This window comes from Mesoplodon densirostris, chromosome 20 (genome assembly GCF_025265405.1).
Source record: "Mesoplodon densirostris isolate mMesDen1 chromosome 20, mMesDen1 primary haplotype, whole genome shotgun sequence".
NCBI lineage: Eukaryota > Metazoa > Chordata > Mammalia > Artiodactyla > Ziphiidae > Mesoplodon > Mesoplodon densirostris.
Genome location: NC_082680.1, coordinates 10,758,853 through 10,782,086, shown reverse-complemented (window position 1 = coordinate 10,782,086; position 23,234 = coordinate 10,758,853). Strand labels below are relative to the sequence as shown.

The following is a 23,234-nucleotide window of genomic DNA, read 5'->3' as shown; positions in this document are numbered from 1 at the left end:
TGAAGACCAGAACTCACTAGATGCACTCAGACGTGTCTGTGGATGATTTCCAAACGTTTTCAGTCTGTGACACGTTTCTATTTTTGCAAAGAAAACATGCTGAAATGTGACCATGGTGTCCGATGCAGGCACTCCTCATTTTACAGCGTGATTAATCTCACATGTGTGATCTGCACAGTGGCTGCCCGCCCCCCGCCCCCAACCAGGCTGTGGTGTGCTCGTGTGGCCGGGGAGGTGTCGCAGTCCCCGGGGGTCTCACGCACACCTACAGCTGCCGTCTCATTGCTCCAGCCGGGCTGCTCCCTGGTCCCACCGTTCGTCTGTGCAGCATTGGCAGAAGAGATGCTTCCTCTCCTTGGTGCAAGCTGGGTCAGAGACTGGAATCGGGAAGAACCCGTGTTGGCGCATCTCTGTGAGCCTGGCAGGGGCAGCTTTGGGGACCGAGAGGTATCAGAGGAGGAGACATGCCCTGCGCCCTACGTGCTTCCTTTGCCGGTCACCTCGGACGTTCTCGTCCCGCTGCGGACACAGGACGTTGGGTGACCGGCCCGCAGACCCCGTCTGTGCATGTGAACAGGACGGTGCCCAGATCAGTGCTCTGGGCTGTGAGTAGGTATCAGGCGGATACACAAAATGTGAGCTGCAGAGACAAAGCTGGTTGGACAAGGTAGGATCACGGCCACTAATGACACCAACACACACTTTGAATGAGGCTCAAGTGGCTAAGAGGTGAAACCGGAAACAGAAACGTCTGATGCATTTGCCCTTAACCCACATTCCGTGTGTTTGACTGAAAGGTTTTCCCTAAGTGTAGCCGCTCAAGGCCTCACTTTATCTGATCTGAGGAAGGACAAGCAGAGGTGGAATGTGCAGCTAGTGGCTTCCACCCTCACAGTCCAGGGCTGGCCTCCGCACGGCCTCAGGCGGCGTCCTTGGAGTCTTGTTCTCGGGATAATGAGACGCGCCCTTTTGTGAAGCTGCCGGTGGATTGCGCTGCGCTGGGCTCTGTCTGCGTCCGCTGGGCGTCTCTGTCAGTTCAGCGCGTGCTCGCGGTTCCACTGTGTGATGTCAGCTGCTCGTTCAGATTCAGGCTGGGAAAGCTTGTCCCTTTGTTTCTGTGTATGTGTGTTCAAGGGGAACAAAATGGGATCGAAATCGAAGGTTTCAGTGTTTCGGTTTATTCTCCTCATTCTCTTCTACCCCACCTAACGTAGACGGTCTTCAAGTTAATAACGCTGACCACGTGAACACAGTCTCCGTGGCAACCGTATTTAATTAGCACTGTGCATCCTATTGCATTATGCTTCTAAACAAATGAAACACGGCATCTTCAGTTTCGTATTAGCCTTAATGTGTCACCTGACCGGCCAGCTTTGTCATCGATGGCTTATTAGCAGTAAAAGAAGACTTCAAATGTGCAAAAAGTACTCTTAGCCATCAAAAACGGGGCACAGCTGAATTATGTGAGTGCATTCGAATAAGCTCTCTCTAAAATACTTACCCCAATTCAGACATTTATTAGACATATATACATGTATATTCATATATATTGTATATATTTTAAAAGCAGTGCCTGAGAGACCCCATAATATGAAATTCCACCACAATTTACCTGAGATGTGGTAAATTCCACAGCTCCACAGCATCTTTCGTGGCCAAACCCCCTACCTTTCTTTCTTTTTTTTAACATCTTTATTGGAGTATAATTGCTTTACAATGGTGTGTTAGTTTCTGCTTTATAACAAAGTGAATCAGCTATACATATACATATATCCCCATATCTCCTCCCTCTTGCGTCTCCCTCCCTCCCACCCTCCCTATCCCACCCCTCTAGGTGGTCACAAAGTACCGAGCTGATCTCCCTGTGCTATGTGGCTGCTTCCCACTAGCTATCTATTTTACATTTGGTAGTGTATATGTGTCCATGCCACTCTCTCACTTTGTCCCAGCTTACCCTTCCCCATCCCCGTGTCCTCAAGTCCATTCTCTATGTCTGCATCTTTATTCCTGTCCTGCCCCTAGGCTCTTCAGAACCATTTTTTTTTTAGATTCTATATATATGTGTTTAGCATACGGTATTTGTTTTTCTCTTTCTGACTTACTTCACTCTGTATGACAGATTCTAGGTCCACCCACCTTACTACAAATAACCCTACCTTTCTTTCTTAACGTCCTGTAAACTTACTGAAAGTGGAAGGTGTCTATTTGCTGACTTGAAGATGGTGAAAATGTCAGTGGGCTGACCACAATGTCCTAAAACGAAGCCCCCCGTGACTATAACATGGTAACTGTATTTAGTTTTGCTAGAAGGATGTCATACTAGAACATTTGCCCAAAGCTTATTCGCGAATGTTGGAAGCCTGCGTGAACGCATGTCTGACTATGTAATTATATTTAGAATGATATTTACGGACTACACACCCAAATGATGGCACATATATGAAGCTTCTCTGAAACTCCCTGTCTCTGTATGGAGACCTGCTGTCTGCCCCCCACCGCTCTCCGCGCATTGCGGGGCAGACAGTCCCTGGGCATCAGCAGGTCTAAGCTGCCTGGCAGCACTCATGGGGCCCAGAGCAGCCAGCAGACCAAGGCGCCTGGTTCGCCGAGCGGAGCCCAGGACGGAAGGCCACTGATGCGTCTGTGTCCAGCTCCCCAGGGCCAGCCGGACAAAGAGCCCAGGCCTTTTGTCTCTTTGGCTTTGTTGCCTCATCTGGGTAGGGAGGGCCAGAGCGAGATGACCCCCGAGACCTTGTGCAGCCGCACGATGTGTCCCTCTAAGAATGCCGTGTCTGCTTCTGCACTAATCACAGACACAGCAATTGAAAATCAATGCCGGTGACCTGTTCTCAACAGAAGGAAATGAGATGTGGACACAATTGACCTAAGGTTAACGAGTATTAAGATGAGAATGGTAACTGCAGGCTTCGAATTTTGCCAGATGAGGCCTCAGGTAGTAAAAGACTTTCCAGACGTCAGAGGAGTCCTCCTCAGGACCGTGTAGGGCTCACAGGGGACTCACCAGCCGGGAAACAATCGTGCGGCCAAGTTTACAGAATCCAGTTCACATGCAGACAAAGTCTACAAAGTCTGCAGGAAACCAAGGAGCAGCTGGGAATCCCTGGCACGGCGACCTAAGTCGGCACCTCCGTGGGGCAAACGTGCACCTGCAACCGCAGGACTGTGGTCAGAAAAGGTGGTGGTTCCTGGGCTTTGGCCCCAAACGCCAGCTCCGAGCAGTGGCGTAAGCCGGAAAGCATGGCTCATGCCTGAGCGTCGTGGGGACGTGTAGGGGATGTGTTGTGATTACGCGGGGCACACCAGCAACATACTGAAAAGTGACTTTGTTTCTCTCTTTGCAGAGGAAGAGGCCGGGGACCTGGTCCAGCCGGGCATCAGCTTTCCGGGGCCGGCCGAGGAGGATCTAGGTAGAGTACACACCAGTGCTGCACCGAGCAGACGGGCGTTCCGGGAGGGGGGGACATGCATGTCTAACACTGGTGACCCTCTCCGCAAAATGTTTTAAGTATACATTTGACTTTAGCGGGTCCTAATGAGAACTAAGTAAGATAGAGTGAAATTTTTTTAAATAGCGGTTTGTAAGCATTATGGAAGATCTAGATGAGAACAAATTGCTCCAGATCATCACAGATTAATCATTAAGGCAGTTATTTACATAATTAATATTATTAATTAGTAAAGGTGCATTAACATAATTGAGACCTGTCCGCACATGTAGAACGACACGTCTCTCCTTCCCTCCTTTGTCACTAAACCCTAAGTCAATCTAAGGGAGAGAAAAGCATTTTTCTCAGGTAACTCTGTTCCTTGACATAGAACAGCTGATTTCTCCAGGCAGGCCCAGCTCCACGTGGCTTGGGTGCTGAGTGCAACTCTATGCTTTCTTCCAAGGGAACTCTGAGTTACTCTCACATTCTGTCTTCCCCGGCGCTCATTGAAATCACGTGGAAGTTTCATCTGTGTGCTGCCACTGACACAGTGAAGCTGGAGCTGGATTTGGCCATCTCCATTTGACAGGGAGTTGGGCTTACATGAAACGGGGCAGATGCTCCTTTAGAAATGGGGAGTGCTGGATAAATTCAGCATCTGACAGCTGAATGGAATCCACATGGAATGTAACTGAGAAAAGACACCCTCTCTGCGGCTCTGGGTTCCTGGCCCTGCACTTAACATGGTTATTCGCCAGCCTCAAAGACTTCCAGCTGCCTTCTCAGCTTCTGATGGCCATCTGCTGTGACCGCGCAGAGGTTGTCTTATGGATCATAAGCTTGATTTCTATTTAAATTAGAATTTTTCTTAATTTATATCTGATCTTTAGCCAGTGAATCTGTTGCTCATTTGACTGGCTCAAAGAATAATATTGAAAATCACAGGAGTCCTTTTGTGTAAAGCTGCGCTTTCTTTTAAAGGAAATTAGAACCAAAAAAAGTTTGCTTTTCAATGTAAAATTATGAAACCAGGTATAGTCCTAAAAAAGTCACAGTATATTATCCACTATGATTGAGTTAGAAATTTATTTCTAACTAGCCAGTCTAACCAGGCCTTTCTCTACTTGGAAATAGGCGATAAAATTATTTTTACTCTTTATTTAGAAGGAATACTGGCTCTCTCATTGGAATAAGCATGCGTTATTTTTTGTTTCACTCTGTGAAGCTTCCAAATGAATGGATGACTCATTTGACTTCTGTTTCATGAGACTTTGACAATTGCTCACCTGCATTTGTACTGGGTCTAAGACTTTTCAGCATCACAGTTGTGTCTATGGCACCAGTTCTTTTCTGTGACAGGCTTTTAGAGCGAGGGGGACCTGCCAAAACATAAGACCTATGCATCCTCAGGCCACGTTTCCACCTCCGTGGCAGCAGGAACCTGAGGCTGACTCAGAGGCTGCCGTCCACCTCTGGACAGCACGTGGCACTCGGGGGGTTGTCTCACCTGGGCTGGCACAGCCCGAGGGCGCCGAGGGCCTGGCTTTCATTCTTGAGGGGGATACCTAGAGGTGGAATTGCTTTGCCCTATGGTAATTCTATTTAAAAAAATTTTTAGAAGCCACCAGAATGTTTAGGGACAGAAAGTACTTAGTGAGCCGTTCCTGCAGTGTGGACATGAGGTGATGGTTGGTGGTTATAATGAGAACAGTCAGGTTTTAAAGGACTTGGGAAGAAACTGACAGGAGGATTTGGTGACGTTGGCTACAAAAGAATTCTCGAAATGTTGCCCAGTTTCCCACTTGTGGTGGTGAGTGGGCAGGGGTGGGTTCTGGTGGGAAGGGGAAGCCCTACATCAGCTGTCGGGCAAGGCAGGATGGAGCCAAGTAGCCAGTGGACCGGCCGGTGGGCTTAGCACCGAGGTGCCCCTGCCAGGCGCATTCGCACTGGGGTCCAAGGATCTTGAGCAGCCCCTTCGCTGGAACATGAGGGTCAACCTGCCTGTCGTGGGTCACTGTCACCTGGGGGTGCATTTAAATACTGGTCCCTGGTGGGCTTATTATCTAGAAAAGTTCCCTACGTGATTCCAGCTCGCACCTCAGGTCAGGGATGCTGATGTAAAGTGTGTGAAAGGATAATTTATAGGAAGGTTTTAAAAAAAGAAAAGGAAGGAAGGAAGGAGGGTGGGGGAGGAGGGGCGGAGAGAAGGAGAGAAGGTACGAGTTATGTTCCCAGTGTTATTATAATAACTAGGTGGGGACAAGCACCATAATTTTAGACATGTTATTTTCCAAACTGCGTTTTCCAGTTTCCTTATCTCTGAATCGAGAGGGTGAAACTGGACAGGTTTTCAACATCTCCTCCGAGTCTCTGATTCTACCGTCCCACATTAAAATTAAAAATGCTTTATAATGATGTTAATGCTCTTGCAGTGAAATGAGTCACTGTCATTTACAGAGCATGGAGGGACGTTTTGCAGCCTGGTAGAGGCTAAAGGCATAAAACAGTGCAGGAGCATTTGCCTCTGGTCCCGTTCAAAATACCAATCTTTTCTTTTCTTTTTTTTTTTTTTCAACTGGCCTCTGTATCTAAAAACTCCAAGGAAGGGTGAGTGACATGTACTGAAACCCCTAAAATCTTCTTTAGTGACAGACACATGAGTAAAGTCATCTTTTTAGAAGTGACTATCACACCCCATGCCCTTGCCATTAACAGTTCCATTTTAGGGCACAGACATTCTCTGAAGCTCATAGGGTGTAATGTATGAAGAGTAATTTTATGATGAGGAAAATGGCTGTGGAACGGAGGAAGATAAAGAAGGTTTCTATGAAATTAAAGTCAGTGATAAGAGTGGATTAATGCAGCACATTCAAAATGACAACAGTGGAAGAGAAAACCCACTTTTTCCAGGAGAAGCATTTTGAGGGAAGGCCCTCAGACACACTGAAATTAAATTGCCCTACCAGTAATTTTTGTGACATTGGCTCATTTATAGGAGGTGTGATCGCTAATAATGGGTTTTCTTCATGCCCACGAATGTTAAATTTAAGTCAGTTGGAAAGAGTTGATAATTTATAAGCATTTATGAGGACTGTTCTGTTGAACCAAATTTTGCACTGGCAAGTCAATTGCAAACTGAAATGAAGAAAAGCAGACAAAATGAAGTGATCAATTAAAGAATATTAGGCAGATATTATATGAGACAGCGTGGAGAAAACGGACACACTATGTAATTTTTTAAATACCTGAATATAAAATACTACCTGCCAATACTTAAAGCCTTCTTCAGGACAGGCACATGTTGTGAAAATATTTTTATATAAAGGATGTTAGATGGCGTTGTTTGACGTCTGCACACCTTCTAACTGCATGAATGTCTCAAAGTAATTATAATACGTAACTCATTTGAAAAGAACTCCCCTTTTAGACATTTATTTTTGTGTCCTTTTATTAACACCCCTACACGTACGTATAGATGTGTAACTCTATAACTTGAGGGGCGTCCACACTTATTTCCTTCAGAGAAATTTCTAGAAGTTTCTAGACATAGTGGACACGGTGCCTTGCCAAGGTTCTGTCTGGACAGTAACAATGTATCTATTTACTGCATCCCTCCATCCTCCCTCCTCCACAGCGGAGACCCCTCAGGACGTGCAGCCCCCTCCTACCCACTGCCCCTTAGGGATCCCAACACCCCTCGGGGGACGCTCCTCCCAGCGTGTGACGTCGAGTCCCTGTCACGTGCTGCAGAGGAGGGAAGGTCACATGCCAGCCAATCAAGGGGACAGTCCAAAAGATGTATTTTATTTGACAATTTAATGTTAAAACTTTGTACAAACAAATCAAAATCAGTTTTAAAGCTACTAACACGTGTCTATAGAATTTAGGAGATTGGGATTTTTCATCTAGATTTTTGGAGTGCACTGCCTAGCTTTTATGCTAAATATCAGTGTTTAGCTTGCACAGTTTCCAAGCCTGGCTGCTGCCGAATGAATTACGGTACCTTCTCCCGTGTTGGTTCCCTTCCTCACACAGTACATCTTTATTTGATGCATTCACGCCTGCATCAGTGCATGTGTGGCTTTGTCTTACTACATTTGGGCTACTGTGAAAGAAAAAAATGCCACAGACTGGGGGCTTATAAACAGCAGACATTTACTTCTCCCAGTTCTGGAGGCTGGAGGTCTGAGATCAGGGTGCTGGCAGATTCGGCATCTGCTGAGGACCCGCTTCCTGGCTCACAGGCGGCGTCTTTTCCCTGTGTCCTCACGTGGAGGAAGGGCTGGGGCCCTGTGGGGTCTCTGTTAGAAGGACACTAATCCCATCCTGGGGGCCCCACCCCTCATGACCTCTCACCTCCCAACGGCCCCCCTGACACCATTACTTTGGCAGTTGGGAGTCAACACATGAATTTTGGGGGAACGCAGACATTCAGTCTATAGCAGATTTCACTCAAACAACAGTTACTGAGTGTTTTCTGCCGTGAAGGATGCGCCCACGTGCATGACCGGCTAGCTCCCTGACCCAGTGGCCTCCACACGCTGAGGAGTTAGAAAAAACCAAGTGCATCACCACTGTGTGTATAAGAGAGAAGAAATTCAGTGCAGTTAGAGAGGAACTGACAGTACTCTCTATACTGCGACCAAAATCAAATTGCTGCAGACTAGGGACCCAGAGAGCCTGGTGAGCAGGGCGGCTTCGGTTGGGGTCCCAGGGACGAGCAGGTTTCCACACACAGAGGAGATGTAAGGCCATTCCTGCTGCCAAACATCTGAGCACCGAGGGGGCCACGCGTCAGGACCCGCACCTTTCCAAGGGGCTGGGGGCAGGCAGGGAGGGCCGCATGGGTGCGGGGTCGCCCCTGAACTCTATTCAGCGTGTCCATCAGGGCAGCGTGTGAACTCGGGACCTTAAGGATGCATTCTGAAAAACCGTGCTCTAGTGATGGACCCAGATGCTGGCCTGGGCAGGGCTCCTCCTGGAAGGTACGGGGTGATGGGGGGCTGTTCCAAGGCCCCTCCCACCAGGGCTTCTGAAAGGTCACAGGGTGACGGTCTGGAGCGGCGGGACCAGACAAGGTGCCTGGTGTGTAAATACTTGATGATCAGGAGTCAGACGCTGTCCCACCCTCTGGCTTCTGCAGATGGAGAGAAACAGGCTTGTATGGAACGTGCGGGGCTGTGAGCCCGACCCAGGGCTACCGGGGATGCATCAGTGGTCCAACCAGTGGAATCACCAGGCCCACAGGGAGGGGACAGACGGGCCTCAGGGGGAGGAGAAGCTCAGGAGAGGGCGGGAGAGGGACTCTCACGGTGCAGCCCACCAGCTGTATCCCATTCAGTCAGCTCCGGACCGGGGTTTCTCAGCCCCAGTCCTGCAAACCTGGAGGCTGCTTTCCATCCAGGAGGCTGCTCTGAGTATCCCCCAAACCCCAGGCAAACACGGCCACACGTGCCCTTGGACAGAGCAACCCTCACAGAGAACTGTGCTTCCAGACCCTCCCCTGAACAGCATGAAAATTGGGGGATTTCAGTAAAAAATAATGCAGAAAACAAAGAGAGACTTAACTCCCGAGATTACATTTTGGCTTTGAAATCATTTTTTTTTTAAACCACAAAGGATCAATACTAATCAAAAAGTAGCTAGATGGGGGCTTCCCTGGTGGCGCAGTGGTTGAGAGTCCGCCTGCCAATGCAGGGGACGTGGGTTCGTGCCCCAGTCCGGGAGGATCCCACATGCCGCGGAGCGGCTGGGCCTGTGAGCCATGGCCGCTGGGCCTGCGCGTCTGGAGCCTGTGCTCCACAACGGGAGAGGCCACAGCAGTGAGAGGCCCGCGTACTGCAAAAAAAAAAAAAAAAAAAAAAGTAGCTAGATGAATTCATTCTGAGTAAAATAAGGCTTTTGTTTTTTTTGCAAACTGTACATCAAGTTTATTTCCTTCCAGTTTTATTGAGATATAATTAACACACACCACTCTATAAGTTGAGGTGTACAGCATAATGATGTGACCTACATACATCGTGAAGTGATGACCCCAATAAGTTTAGTGAACATGCATCATCCCATATAGATACAAAAGAGAAGAAATAGAAAAAGTATTTTTCCTTGTGATGAGAACTTTTAGGATTTACTGTTAACAACATTCCTGTGTCACACACAGCAGTGTTGCTTCTGTTTATCATGTTGTGCATCATATCCCTAGTTCTTAGTCATCTTGTAACTGGAAGTTTGTACCTTTTGACCCCCTCTCTCACCATGCAAGGATACGACATTATTAGTGACCGTGTTCGCCACACTGTAGGTTCATTTGTCGTGTAACTGGCAGTCTGTCCCTTTAATCTCCCGCACCTATTTCTCTCCTCCCGTCTCCCCTCCCCTCCACCACCTGTTTGTTCTCTGTATCTATAACTCTGTTTCTGTTTTGTTATATTTGTTCATTTGTTTTTTGTTCATTTGTTGTATTTTTTAGATTCCACTTATGTGAGATCATTTAGTAACAGTCTTTCTCTGTCTGACTTATTTTTACTTAGCACAATATCCTTTAGGTCCATTCATGTTGTCACAGAGGGCAAGATTTCATTCTTTTTTATGGCTGAGTACTATTCCATTGTATATATATGTACTACATCTTCTTTATCCATTCTTCTGTCGATGGACACTTATGTTGCTTCCATGTCCTGGCTATTGTAAATAGTGCCACAGTGAACATTGGGGTGCATGTGTCTTTTCAAATTAGTGTTTTCATTTCCTTTGGATAAGTACCCAGGAGTAGAATTGCTGGATCATGTGGTAGGTCTATTTTTAGTGTTTTAAGGAACCTCCATACTGTTTTCCATAGCGGCTGCACCAATTTACAGTCCCACCAGCAGTGCACAGGGTTCCCTTTTCTCCACGTTCTCACCAACACTTATTTCTAGTCTTTTTGATGACAGCCATTCTGACAGGTGTGGGATGATATCTCATTGCGGTTTTAATTTGCATTTTCCTGGTGATTAATTGTCTTGAGCATCTTTTTATGTACCTATTGATAAAATCAGCATTTCAGTATGGGATTATGGCAAAATAGAATCACATTGGACTCAGAGCTTAATAACTCAGTAGAGGTTGGACTTGGGTCTAGAGGACAGTGTGTAGATGTCACAGGGGTACAGTGATGTGAGGTCAGAAAAGGTGCCAGGGACCTGGTGAGGATGCTGGGCTTGTCTAGTGGCCGAGGATAAGGACACCCGAGCTGCCACGTGCTTCTTGCTGCTGGAGACCCAGCCAGACTCAGGGGGCGTCTCCTCAGCCCCACCTCCTGATTCTGCCCAGATGCTCTTGAGTCTGCAACACACCCGCTCTCTGGTCCGTTCCTACAGAAATCCGTCTGTCTTAAAGGAAGCAAGTATTTCCACACGTGCTTTTGTCTTTGTATACACACGCACACCCACGCACATTTGAGTAACACGGGAAGTCTTCATTTCACCTTTCAAAGCCATTCCTCCTGAAATGACACTTCTGCTGCAATAGCGTCTCAAGCCGTCAACTTCTACGACAAGTAAGCGATGGCCTTTGCGCTGGGTGACATGGTCTTGGGTGGAGGCAGATCCCGACAGGAAGGGAGGAGGGTGATGGATGAGCCATCTAATCAGAGAAGAGACCGTCCGCTCAATGGGCCGTTTGCTGAGTCAGCGTGCAATTTTCATTTCGTTTCCTATCTCTCATGTTTATATTTACATGACACCGATTGTAAGACTGTGGGCTGCAATCCATTCAGTGGGTCGTGAATTCAAGTTACTGGGTCGCTACCAGCAATTTTTTAAATAAAAAAAGAACAGGAAAGTGTGGAATGTATAGAGTAGAAAATATCAAAGCGCGTCACACATAGTAGGGCAGGTATCGCTGAAGGAAACATCAGGGGTGGGTGTGTGTGTGTGTGGATTAGGTGCCAGTGTACAAGGCATCTCGTGTGTGGGGCGCGATGGACGTGGGCGGGCAGCTGCTGGCAGAGTTGCGCCCTGTAGAACCGGGCGGGAGATGAGAGGGATCCCGCCGTGTGGCTTGGACGGAAGCCCCGAGGCAGCCCCGAAGCCCTCGCGTCCACCTAATCCTGCACCTGGGAACCTCACATCCACCTAATTTTACTGTGCCTTTGATTCCTTGTTTATTACAAATAAAGGGGAAGCCGTAAGGGGACTTTCCTACCTCCTAGGATTATTAGGATGATTAAACCCCAAAGTAGAAGACCTTAGCAAGCTTTATTAGCATTTGATGCACGTTAGCTTTCATCACCTTTACTGTCACCCTTGTGATCGTCATGACCACTCTGCTGTTACCCGCCTGCCTTCACTCATCCAAGCGTGAAAGGGTGAGGGATGCGTAGGCGGAGATCCTATCTGGGAAGATGGGCGCCAGCTCCCGGATGTCCGGTTTCCTCAGTGTTGGTCTAGAACACGATGTCCATGGCTACTAAATTTGTATGCAGATTGCAGAAGCTGAAAACACGGATTCCAAGACTGCTCTTTGATTCTGAAGATTGGTGTGCGTGTAAGGGTTTGCCGCTTCAACTGCAGGAGGCGCACAAGCACACGTGCATTCAAACGTGAGTCAGAAGCCATCCGGAGATGTGCTTGTCTTGTCGAGTGGATGCAGAATTAGGTACAAACGGGGCGGCGTGCTGATCTTTTTCGGTGTTAGTGCCTGTGAAGTCTGGCATCCAGGATATAGGAAATGAATGGTCAGCTGGCAGGGAAGAGAGCAGAATTAATCTGACCCACTGTTGGGCTTCTAGAGGAACTCTGTAGTTTGTGAAAAATGAAAGGTCGCAGATGCCCTGGGCTTTTGAGAAATTTTACCAATATTCCATGTTTATGGTTGGCATCAAAGTGAGATGGCCCTTGGCAATGCAAGGGACCAAATGGGAGAAGAACGGGAAGGCGACTTGGGTGTCTCTGAGGACCCTGCAGTGCTCCCTGCTCCCGCTGGGCACCCAGCCCAGTGAGTTGAACCCTACAGCATCCTCAGTGTACCTGTGCGGGGCCTGAAGCCCACAGAGGTCAGTGATTGAACAGGGTCACTGATGAATCAGCAGCTGCTCTGGCTCTGAGCTAAACCAGGGTGGCATCTTTCTACCCCTCGGATCTTCCTTTTGCAGGAAACCAAAATATCCTATATCTGGTCCAGTGTATCTAGTTTATTGTATTTGACACCTGAAATTGAATTGTTATGTAGCTGATAATAAGTTGCACCCAGAATAAACAGAGAACCAACAGGTATACGTGACTGTATATGTTTATCTGCTTGACCGGTTGGATTCAGGAATTGGATGCATGTCTGTATTTGTTCCAGCTTCTCGACCAGAAATTGCTCACCAGGCCATGACTTAATTCAGCAGAAAACCTTTGTTATATACAAGCATCCCCATTTTCACCACAAAACGGAGCTGAAAAGTGTTTCCACAGATGAGGGTCTTCCTTGGGATGACGGCTATATGGTCTATGACAATGTGCCACATGGACAAATTTGAACCCCAAAGTCTGTTTAGTAATTTAAAAGGGAAACATTATGCTTCGTCTTATCAAAATGAAATAAAGAGCATGCATATTTTGTGTCAGTTTTAGCTCGCCCAAATCACAGATTTGATTCAAATAAATGCTAGCTGTAATTAACATTAAACTTGAACTAACAGTGTTGCAGAAGGCTCCTTGCATCAGTGCCCCTTGCACCTGCTCTGTGTTACCCAGGCCGCAGGGTGAAGGCTGGGGGCCCACTCACCCGCACCCCGCAGCTCCCAGCTGCAGCGGGAGGGCCCTGGGTGGAGAGACTGCCGTGGAACTCCATGTGCAAATCGCAGAAAGCAGGCACTTAGTTACATTATAGGACAGGAATATGACCTAATACACACAAATTTTAACTGTAACAATGCCCTGTAGACTAAAAATAACCCAGGAATTGTATTATACTTACCCTGACAATATAATCAAAGTTGTTTATTTCACACAGTTTCCTAAACAGAACATCACTCTTCCTGCAAATTGTCATTAACTTACCAGAGGTTAGGGATGGAGGTTAAAGGGAATTTGCTCTGTCCGTGGGTGTATGGGAATTCTTCCTTGAGCCTTAATGCATTGATATACTTTAGCCTCTAGTTTTAGAAAATTACAGCCCCAAACCCTCGGGTTCCCCCACGTGCCTCACCACATACTCTTAAGTGAAGCCAAAACTCACAGCAAACCAAGCAGCCACACCCAAAGTTAATAATAATTAAAAACAAACGACGTAGCGATCGGTCTTGTCAAGCAATCTCCTTGCTGAAAATTCTGCAAACCAGTTGATTGCAAATACCCATGCCCACCAGCTCACTGCCATGGCCGTGAAGAGGAGACCAGGAAGCTCTAGTATCTTTTACTCATTCATCTGAAGACTCATTAGACAAATTGTGTGTATGTTACTAACATTTTCTAAAGAAGAGTCAACATCCAAGTTTCTAATCTGGCTTCCCAGTGACCCTGGCTCTGGCCTGGGAGGTGAGCATGCAACTGTGCTGTTCCAACTGTATGCGTTGGCATCTCAGGGGCGGCGTAGAGGAGGGAACAGGAGCGTCCACGTGGCCCCAGGCCCCAGCCTGTGCAGCGTTATTACAAAGATGCAGTCCCTGTATCCTCCAGCCCAACGGCAATAGGAAGAGGGAGAGAGGAAGAAAGGCATAGTATTGTCACAGGGACATTAGGTGTCACCGACACCAGCTATCTGTGTACGCACCAGCCTCTCGTAACCCAGTGTACACCCACCTCCAAGACACAGATACAGGCTGGAGACAGACGAGACAGTTCCCGAACCCCAAAATGATGGCACTGCTTCCCCACCTCATCTGCAGCAAGGCCTGGGAGCTACCGCCTTCCGCAGCAAAAGCTCCTGGTTACACTCCAGTCCTCAAAACTGGAAGGCACTCTTTAGTAAATAATCGTAGAACCAGGGGAAGTTACAGAACCCACGCCGAGAGGTCAGGGCCCCCGTCTCCCAGTGCCCTCCCATGCTCGCATCGTGATAAACAGCACAGCATCTAACTCTGCAGAGCTCAGAGGTCCAGCCAGCGAGCATCCCAGTCAAGGGTTTATTGAAACCCCGCTGCGTACAAAATGCTGTTTAGATGTTGAACCAAAGATGCAAATAACTCCACATAGTCTCTCAGATTCTTTCATTCTTTTAGGCCATGCAGGGTGTTAGATTTGCTTTCACCAAGCACATTTGGGTATCTCCCTGCAGAGAAGGGCTACGCAGGCATCCTGTGGGCCTTGCTGAGCGGGCAGCGGGAGACGTGGGGCTGGTGCCGAATTAGACAGTGAGCGGGGAGGAAGTGGAATCGGAGGGGGCGCAAGTGTCCATAATTAGTCAGAAATAAGGTTCTCTGTCCAGTACAAGATGTTCTCTCCCTGCCCGATTTTAAATTCAACCCTCATTTTTTTGCTTACACCAATCTTCCCAGAAGGCCACGTACACCCTACAAAGTGAGGCTAATTCCAAGCAGCCCAGGGATTTTTAAATTTCATGTACATGTTTTCTGCTATTTTTATATATATGAATTTACTTATTTATATTTGGCTGCGTTGGGTCTTTGTTGCTGTGCGCGAGCTTTCTCTAGTTGTGGCGAGCGGGGGCTACTCTTCGTTGTGGTGAGCTGGCTTCTCTTGTTGTGGAGCATGGGCTCTAGGTTCACGGGCTTCAGTAGTTGTGGCACGTGGGCTCAGTAGTTGTGACTTACAGGCTCTAGAGCAGAGGCTCAGTAGTTCTGGCGCAAGGGCTTAGTTGCTCCGGGGCATGTGGGATCTTCCCAGACCAGGGCTTGAACCCGTGTCCCCTGCATTGGCAGGCGGATTCTTAACCACTACGCCACCAGGGAAGCCCTGTTTTCTGCTTTCTATTACTCAATGCACAGAATCTGCAAGTGCATTTGAAACTCCATTTTTAAAATTCGATGAAATGTTATAAAATTTAGTGTGGTTGCAACTGTATCAAGAGAAGAGTGAAAACAATTTATGCTGGGTAGGAGGATGCAGCAGGGATTCATGACAAGAGCACTCACGTTTGAGTAAATGGTAGACGTGTGGGTCTGGGGAACCTGGGTGGCACCTGGGTCTACACTGAACGGGCCGGTCTGGAGTTCCAGGCTCTGCTTAAAGCACTTCACTTGTAGGACTGGTTTATTTGTCCTTTCCCCCATCCCCGCTGCCCCCCCGTGGCTGGTGTGACTCCCCTCTCATGATACGGGGGTGGGAGAAGGTGCACTACCCCAGATGTGGGCACTGGCGCTGCAGCCTGGGAATCAGGTGATGGAGAAGAGCTGGGGGAGGGCCCGAGGAGGGACAGGGGCGAGGACTACACACGGATGACACAGAGTCTGGATCATGTGGGGACAGTGACACATCGGGGTGGGACGAGGGGATCTAGCTGGACACTTAGGGCAGAAGTCGTAGAGGATTATCGTGTGTACGGATGGCGGCTGAACCCACGTTGGGCGTGAACGTCTGCCCGGCTCAGGTGTCGTCCTTCCATTTCATAGGAAGAAGGTCCCAGCATGAGAGACTTGCACGGGTGGCCACCAGGGAGGAAAGGGAGAGACCAGGTCTTTGTCCCTTCCCCAGAGAGAGAGACAGCATGGCGGGCAGTGCACACACACACACACTCATGTGCCCACATACATACACACGTACATGCACACGTGTGTGCACATATACGCATGCACACACATGTGCTTAGAGACACGTGCATGCATGCATGTGCATGTATGTGCACACATACATGCACACAGAAGCACACACGACCACTTGCACATACGTGCACAGTATGCATGTACATGCAGACTGTGCACACATGCACACAGACACAGGATCACGTTCACGCACACACGTGTGCCAGGGCCAGGGGGAGCGGCTGCAGGTGTGGGGAAGCCGCCGCGCCCGGCGTGCGGAGCAGCGTCAGCCGCGATTGCCGGGGGCTCTGTGAGGGAAGCCCCCAAGGCCCCGGAGGGGGGCGCATGTCATGTGGGCGCTGAAGGGAATGTGCTGCAGGGGTCGGTGGCGTGTGTTTCACCCTGAGCACAGGGCAGACGCGCGTCTGGAAGTGACAGCGGCCCCTGCGAGCCCCCAGAGGGCCCCTTGCACGTATTCTGTGGGGCCCACGTGATGTTCTTTAAACCAAGTGAGCAAACAAACAGCAAACGGAAGGGGCGCTTTTCCTTCATCGTCCAGATTTCTGGCTTCATTAGGGCGAGGGTGAGGACCGCCACCACCAGAAAGCGTTTCCACGGGCCAGCACGCCCCGGCACCCGCGGGGCCCGAGCACCAGCACTCTGCACTCACCCCATCCCAGTGCCACGCAGGTGAGGCCGGGCTGAGCGGGCGGCGGCCAAGGCGGCCACTTGAGGTTGGACCAACCAGCAGTTGGATAGGCTTCCTGCGCACGGAAGGTGCCGGCGCCGTGAAAGTTGTGTCTGGTTTTGTCTCTGGAAGAACCGTGCTTGAGGCCTGGGGGTGGATTCTGGCAGCCACATGGAGGAAGGGGGGCGGCAGTCTCAGTCCTCTGGACTTCCGCAGCAGGACACCGTCGGCCAGGCCCCTTAGACGACTGACATTCGCTTCTCCCAGTTCTGGAGGCTGGACGTCCAAGGTCAAGGTGCTCGCAGATTTGGCGTCTGCTGAGGCCTCTCCTGGTTCACAGACGGCGTCTTCGTGCTGTGTCCTCACATGGGGGAAGGGCTGGGGGCTCTCGGGGGTCCCTTTTATCAGGGCTCTGATCCCATTTGTGAGGCCTCCACCCTCAGGACCACATCAGCCCCCAAAGCCCCCGCCTCCTGACCAGGGAGAAGCCAGACATCTGCGGGGTCCGGGACCTATTTGGAGCAGTCAGACCTGCAGCAATGGGAGAAAGACAGGACCCGCAGGGTGAGCGCAGAGGCCACAGTAGAGGGGCCCACACCCCATCCCCTACCCCCGGTGCACACGCCCCCTTTCCCCCCTACTTCCACACCCGTCCCCACTGCGTCTCTCCCCAGCGTGTACACGACTGACAGCACTGCCTGGACCACCTCCAGGAAAGGGGAAGAGTTGCTCCTCCTAGCAAAGGGCTAAGGAACGCTTCTCTGCGTAAACGTCCTGCTGGGGGACCCTCCATCCCGAGGCAGCCGCGCCTGCTAGAAGAAGGGATGCACCGTCTCTGGACATGACTGTCCTCGTCGGGTTGGGAGGTGGCCTTTGCAAGCCTCTCTTTGCTGTCACGCTTGGATTTTTGGTTCCATGAAAACCCGAGAAGTCAGTACCCACGTACTCGTTGCATCAGGAGCCACAAATCCGTGTTTCTTTTTCAAAAACAAGGCCTCACGTTGTAATACGGCCCCGGCTAGTGATGGAATATGGGTGGGGAATTAGGGGGCTTTGCCCCAAGTAAGCGTCCGGGGGCGTGGGCTTCGCAACTGGGAAATTGCCAGAAGGAACGCCCGGGTTCACAGCGACTCCCTAACTGAATTCCACTCAAGGCAGATCTGCAGACTGTTTTGTTGAAATGACATCAGTAGAAACATTTAGGAGTGATTAAAACTGATGGCCCCGCTCGATTACAGAGTCTGGTGTGTGTCAGACGGTGCTGATTTGGAGCCGCCCACAGATCCGTCCAGAATACTGAGCATTCCCTTCCCGGGTTGGGTGACTTGTCCACGGGACTCAGGCACAAAATCGAGTTTGTTGCTGCCCTGCCCCAGCTGGACTGGCTGCTGCACCCAAATTGCATTCCGGTCGTAATGAGATCTGTCTGCTCCATCGTTTACCGGGACAGAGCCTATTAGCTATTGTGGGGTTTTGTTTGCTTTGGCTTCAAACTGTCTAATCTCTGGCTGTGGCAGACCAAGTCGAAGTTAAAAACGGCCTTTTAAATGCACGTTATAAAGGGAGAAAGCAAATACATACTACATGTCTGGGTGATGTGGACGTAAGGTATGTGGAAGAGAGCTAGCTGACAATTACATAACATTGGAGCTCACGGCAAAGCTGTTGTGAGGATCCAGTTTTCCAATAAAGAAATTGAGTCTCAGAATCAAGTTACTTGTCAAACTGCTGATCAGCTAGGAAATGACCTCTAGATGGTTTGGGCCAGGACGGTGTGGAGTCAGATAAAAATTTTTATTTCTCCTTTTGCTATTTACTGTGGATTTAAGTAAGTTATTGAATCTTTGAGCTTTAACTTTTTTAGTTTCCAAACACTGTGATAGTAATATGTAAATTCTGTAGGGTTCTGAGAATCAAGCCAGGCCAATGTGAGATATTTCTATTCTAGTCACCTTCTTCGGCCACTGAAAAAATCAACTGTATTAATTATGTTTTAATCCTATGTATGTACATACACACGCACACACACACGTTAACTATATGTCTGTGCATATATGCTTCACAGTGCTGGCTGATGCCCAAATACTTCATAAGATGAGTTCTTGCACCAGGGCCCGTGGTCTTCCCACTGCTTTCCTGGCCAGGCATGGTGGAGGTCACTCAGGCAGCGCTGGGGAGGGGCTGAACTGGACTTGAGATCCAGACCCCACGGTTTTGACCCATCCCCACCTCGCCCTGCCTGTGACGTGCGTGTTCTAAGTCGTGGTTTCGTTCTGTGGAGGGACGATGAGTCGCCCTGGGGCGTCTCCACCTGCTCAGGCTGGGTCTCATGGGAGGAAGGGGGCTTCTGCACGGCCAACACCATCCTGGGCCCCAGGCTGCGCACCATGCAGGACCCCCTGTGCCCAGTGCAGCCGCCGGCATCCTCAGGGGACAGGAGAAGAGAGCCGAGTGAGACGGACTCACCGCGGCTGTGAAGATGGAGGAGGCCCAGCCCACGTCGTTGGGGGGGTGCTTAGAGCTGGAGAGAAAGCAAGAAGCCAGTTCCCCGAGGAGCCCCCTTCCCCCAGCCCCCGCCCCGGGAGGACCCAGCCCTGCTGTTGTCCGAACTTTCGCCCACTAGAATCTAGTTCAGATTTCTGAACCCCGCAATCTAAGATAAACATGTGTTGTCGCTTGGGAGGTTCTGTTTTGTTCGTTTTCAATTCATAGACTTTATTATTTTGAGCAGTTTTAGGTGTACAGAAAAGTTGAGCAGAAAATACAGAGTTCCCATATATCAACCCCCCCCAGTTTCCCCTCTTACCAAATCTTGCATTAATGTGGTACATTTGTTATAGTTGATGAGCCAATATGGTTCCATTATTATTGTTACAGATTACTAACTATAATTATTAACTATAGTCCATGGTTTACATTAGGGCTCACCCTTGGTGGTGTACGTTTTGTAGGTTTGTGAAATGTACAGTGTCATGATTCCACAATTATAGTATCATACAGAGTAATTTCACTGCCCTGAAAACCCTCTGTGCTCCACCTGGTCATCCCTCCTCCCAAACCTAAAACCCTAACAACCCCTGATCTTCATACTGTCTCCGTAGTTTTGCCTTTTCCAAAATGTCATATAATAGTAATCATACAGGGTGTATCTTTTTCATGTTGACTTCTTTCACTTAAGAATATGCATTTACATTTCCTGCATGTCTTTTCATGGCTTGATAGCTCGTTTCTTTTTATCACTGAATAATATTCCATTGTCTGGATGGCCCGTGGTTTGTTTATCCATCAACCTACTGAAGGACATCTTGGATGCTTCCAAGTTTGGGGAATTATGAATAAGTCTCTACTTGTAAGTCTACCCTGTCAGCTGTTTCGTTCATGGATCATGTTTCTGGTAAAAACTCATTGTCTAACCCAAGGTCGCCTAGATTATCTCCTATGTTCTCTTATCTTCTAGGAGTTTTATAGTTCTGCATTAAACATTTAGGTCTACAATCTATTTTGAGTTAATGCTTGTGAAAGGTGTAAGGTCTGTATCCAGATCCTTTTTTTCTTTTTGCATGTGAATATCTAGTTATTCCAACACCATTTGTTTTCTTGTTTTTGGGGGGGGGGGCTTTGGCCGCGCCATGTGGCATGCAGGATCTTGGTTCCCTGACCAGGGATCGAACCCGCACCCCCTGCATTGGAAGCATGGAGTCTTAACCACTGGACCGCCAGGGAAGTCCCCCAGCACCATTTGTTTAAAAAAAAAAAAAACCTATTCTTTCTCCATTGAATTTCCTGTTCTCCTTGTCAGAGATCAATGACTATATTTGTGTGGGTCTATTTCTGGACTCTCTGTTCTGTTCCATTGACCTATTTGTCTTTTCTTTCACCAACACTACGCCATCTTGATAACTGTAGCTTGGTAGTGAGTCTTGAAGTCAGGCAGCCAGTCCTCTGACTTTTCAGCCTCTCCTTATAAACTTTATAATTGGTGGTGTGTCATGATCCACAAAATAACCTGATGGGATTTTGATTGGGATTGCACCGAGTCTATAGACCAAGTAGTGAAGAATTGATATCATGGCAATATTGAGTCTTCCAATATACATGGAATATCTCTTCATTTATTTAGATCTTGTTTGATTTCTTTCATCAGCATTTTGTAGTTTTCCTCATATAGATCTTGTATATATTTTATTAGATTTATGCTGCATTATTTCATTTTTTGTTGGCCAATATAAATGGTTTTGTGTTTTTAATTTCAAAATCCTATTGCTCATTGCTGGTATATAAGAAAGCAGTTAACTTATGAATATTAATCTTGTATCCTGCAACCTTGCTATAGTCACTTATTATTTCTAGGAATTTTTTAATTGATTCTTTGGGATTTTCTACATGGAAAATCATGTCATTTGCAAACAACAATGGTTTTATTTCTTCCTTCCCAATCTGTATACTTCTTATTTCCTTTTTTTGTCTCGTTACATTAGCTGAGACTTCCAGTGTGATGTTGAGTAGGTGGTGAGAGGGGTCATCCTTACCTTGTTCCTGATCTTAGCTGGAAAATGTCTAGTTCCTCACCATCAAGTATGGTATTAACTGTAGGTTTTGGGTCAATGTTCTTTATCAAGTTGAAAAAGTTCCCTTCTATTCCTAGTTCACTGAGAGTTTTTATCATAAATGGGTGTTGGATTTTGTCAAATGTTTTGTTTGCATCTATCAATATGATCATGTGATTTTTTTTCTTCTTTAGCCTGTTGATGTATGGGTTATATAATTGATTTGTTATTGAAGTATAGTTGATTTACAATATTGTGTTAGTTTTGAGCAAAGTGATTCAGATAGATAGGTAGATATATAGACCGATAGATAGACAGGTAGATAATGTATTCTTTTTCAGATTCTTTTCCATTATAGGTTATTAAAAGATATTGAATATAGTCCCCTGTGCTATACAGTAAATCCTTGTTGCTTATTTATTTTATATATAGTAGTGTGTATCTGTTAATCCCATACTCCTAATTTATCCCTCCCCGACCCCTTTCCCCTTTGGTAACCATAAACTTATTTTCTATGTCTATGGTCTGTTTCTGTTTTGTAAATTAGTTCATTTGTATCACTTTTTTTAGATTCCATATATAAGTGATATCATATGATATTTGTCTTTCTCTGTCTGGCTTACTTCATTGAGTATGATAATCTCCAAGTTCATCCATGTTGCTATAAATGGCATTATTTCATTCTTTTTATGGCTGAGTAGTATTCCATTGTATAATGTGCCACAACTTCTTTATCCATTTATCTGTCGGTGGACATCTAGGTTGCTTCCATGTCTTGGCTATTGTAAATGGTGCTGCTATGAACATTGGGGTGCATGTATCTTTTTGAATTATAGTTTTGTCTGGATATGTGCCCTGGAGTGGGATTGCTGGATCATGTGGTAACTCTATTTTTAGTTTTTTAAGGAACCTCCATGCTGTTCTCCATCGTGGCTGCACTAACTTACATTCCCACCAACAGTGCAGGAGGGTTTCTTTTTCTCCACACCCTCTCCAGCAACTATTATTTGCAGACTTCTTAATGATGGCCATTCTGAATGGTGTGAGGTGATACTTCATTGTAGTTTTGATTTGCATTTCTCTAATAATTTGCAACGTTGAGCATCTTTTCATGTGCCTGTTGGCCATCTGTATATCTTCTTTGGAGAAATACCTATTTAGGTATTCTGCCCATTTTTTGATTGGGTTATTTAGTTTTTGATATTGAGCTGTTTGTATATTTTGGAGATTAACCCCTTGTCAGTCACATTATTTGCAAATGTTTTCTCCCATTCTGTAGGTTGTCTTTTCATTTTGTTTATGGTTTCCTTTGCTGTGCAAAAGCTATAAATTGATTAGGTCCCATTTGTTTATTTTTTGCTTTTATTTCTTTTGCCTTGGGAGACTGATCTAAGAAAACATTGGTATGATTTATGTCACAGAATGTTTTACCTATGTTCTCTTCTAGGAGTTTTTGGGTATCATGTCTTATATTTAATGCTTTAAGCCACTTTTTAATCTTTGTATATGGTATGAGGGTGAGTCCTAATGGCATTGATATACATGTGGCTCTCCAGCTTTCCCAACACCACTTGCTGAAGAGACTGTCTTTTCTCCATTGTACATTCTTGCTTCCTTTGTTGAAGATTAATTGACTGTAGGTGTGTGGGTTTATTTCTGGGCTCTCTATTCTGCTCCACTGATCTATTTGTCTGTTCTTGTGCCAATATCACACTGTTTGGATTGCTCTAGTTTTGAAGTATTGTCTGAAGTCTGGGAGGGTTATGCCTCCTGCTTTGTTCTTTTTTCCTCAGAATTGCTTTGGCAATTCTGGGTCTTCTGTGATTCCATGTAACACTTAGGATTATTTGTTCTAGTTCTGTGAAAAATGTCATGGGTAATTT

The 23,234-nt window shown here is 47.3% G+C and overlaps 1 protein-coding gene across 1 annotated transcript in view; it reads left to right on the top strand.

Annotated features, from left to right (window-relative positions):
- The first annotated feature begins 3,370 nt into the window (after positions 1-3,370).
- Positions 3,371-23,234, top strand: part of DLGAP2 (DLG associated protein 2) — a 150,062-nt gene continuing 130,198 nt past the window's right edge. Inside the window, exon 1 of the mRNA XM_060085799.1 lies at positions 3,371-3,428. The gene's annotated coding sequence lies outside the window, so the exon portion shown is untranslated. The remainder of the gene's footprint in view (positions 3,429-23,234) is intronic.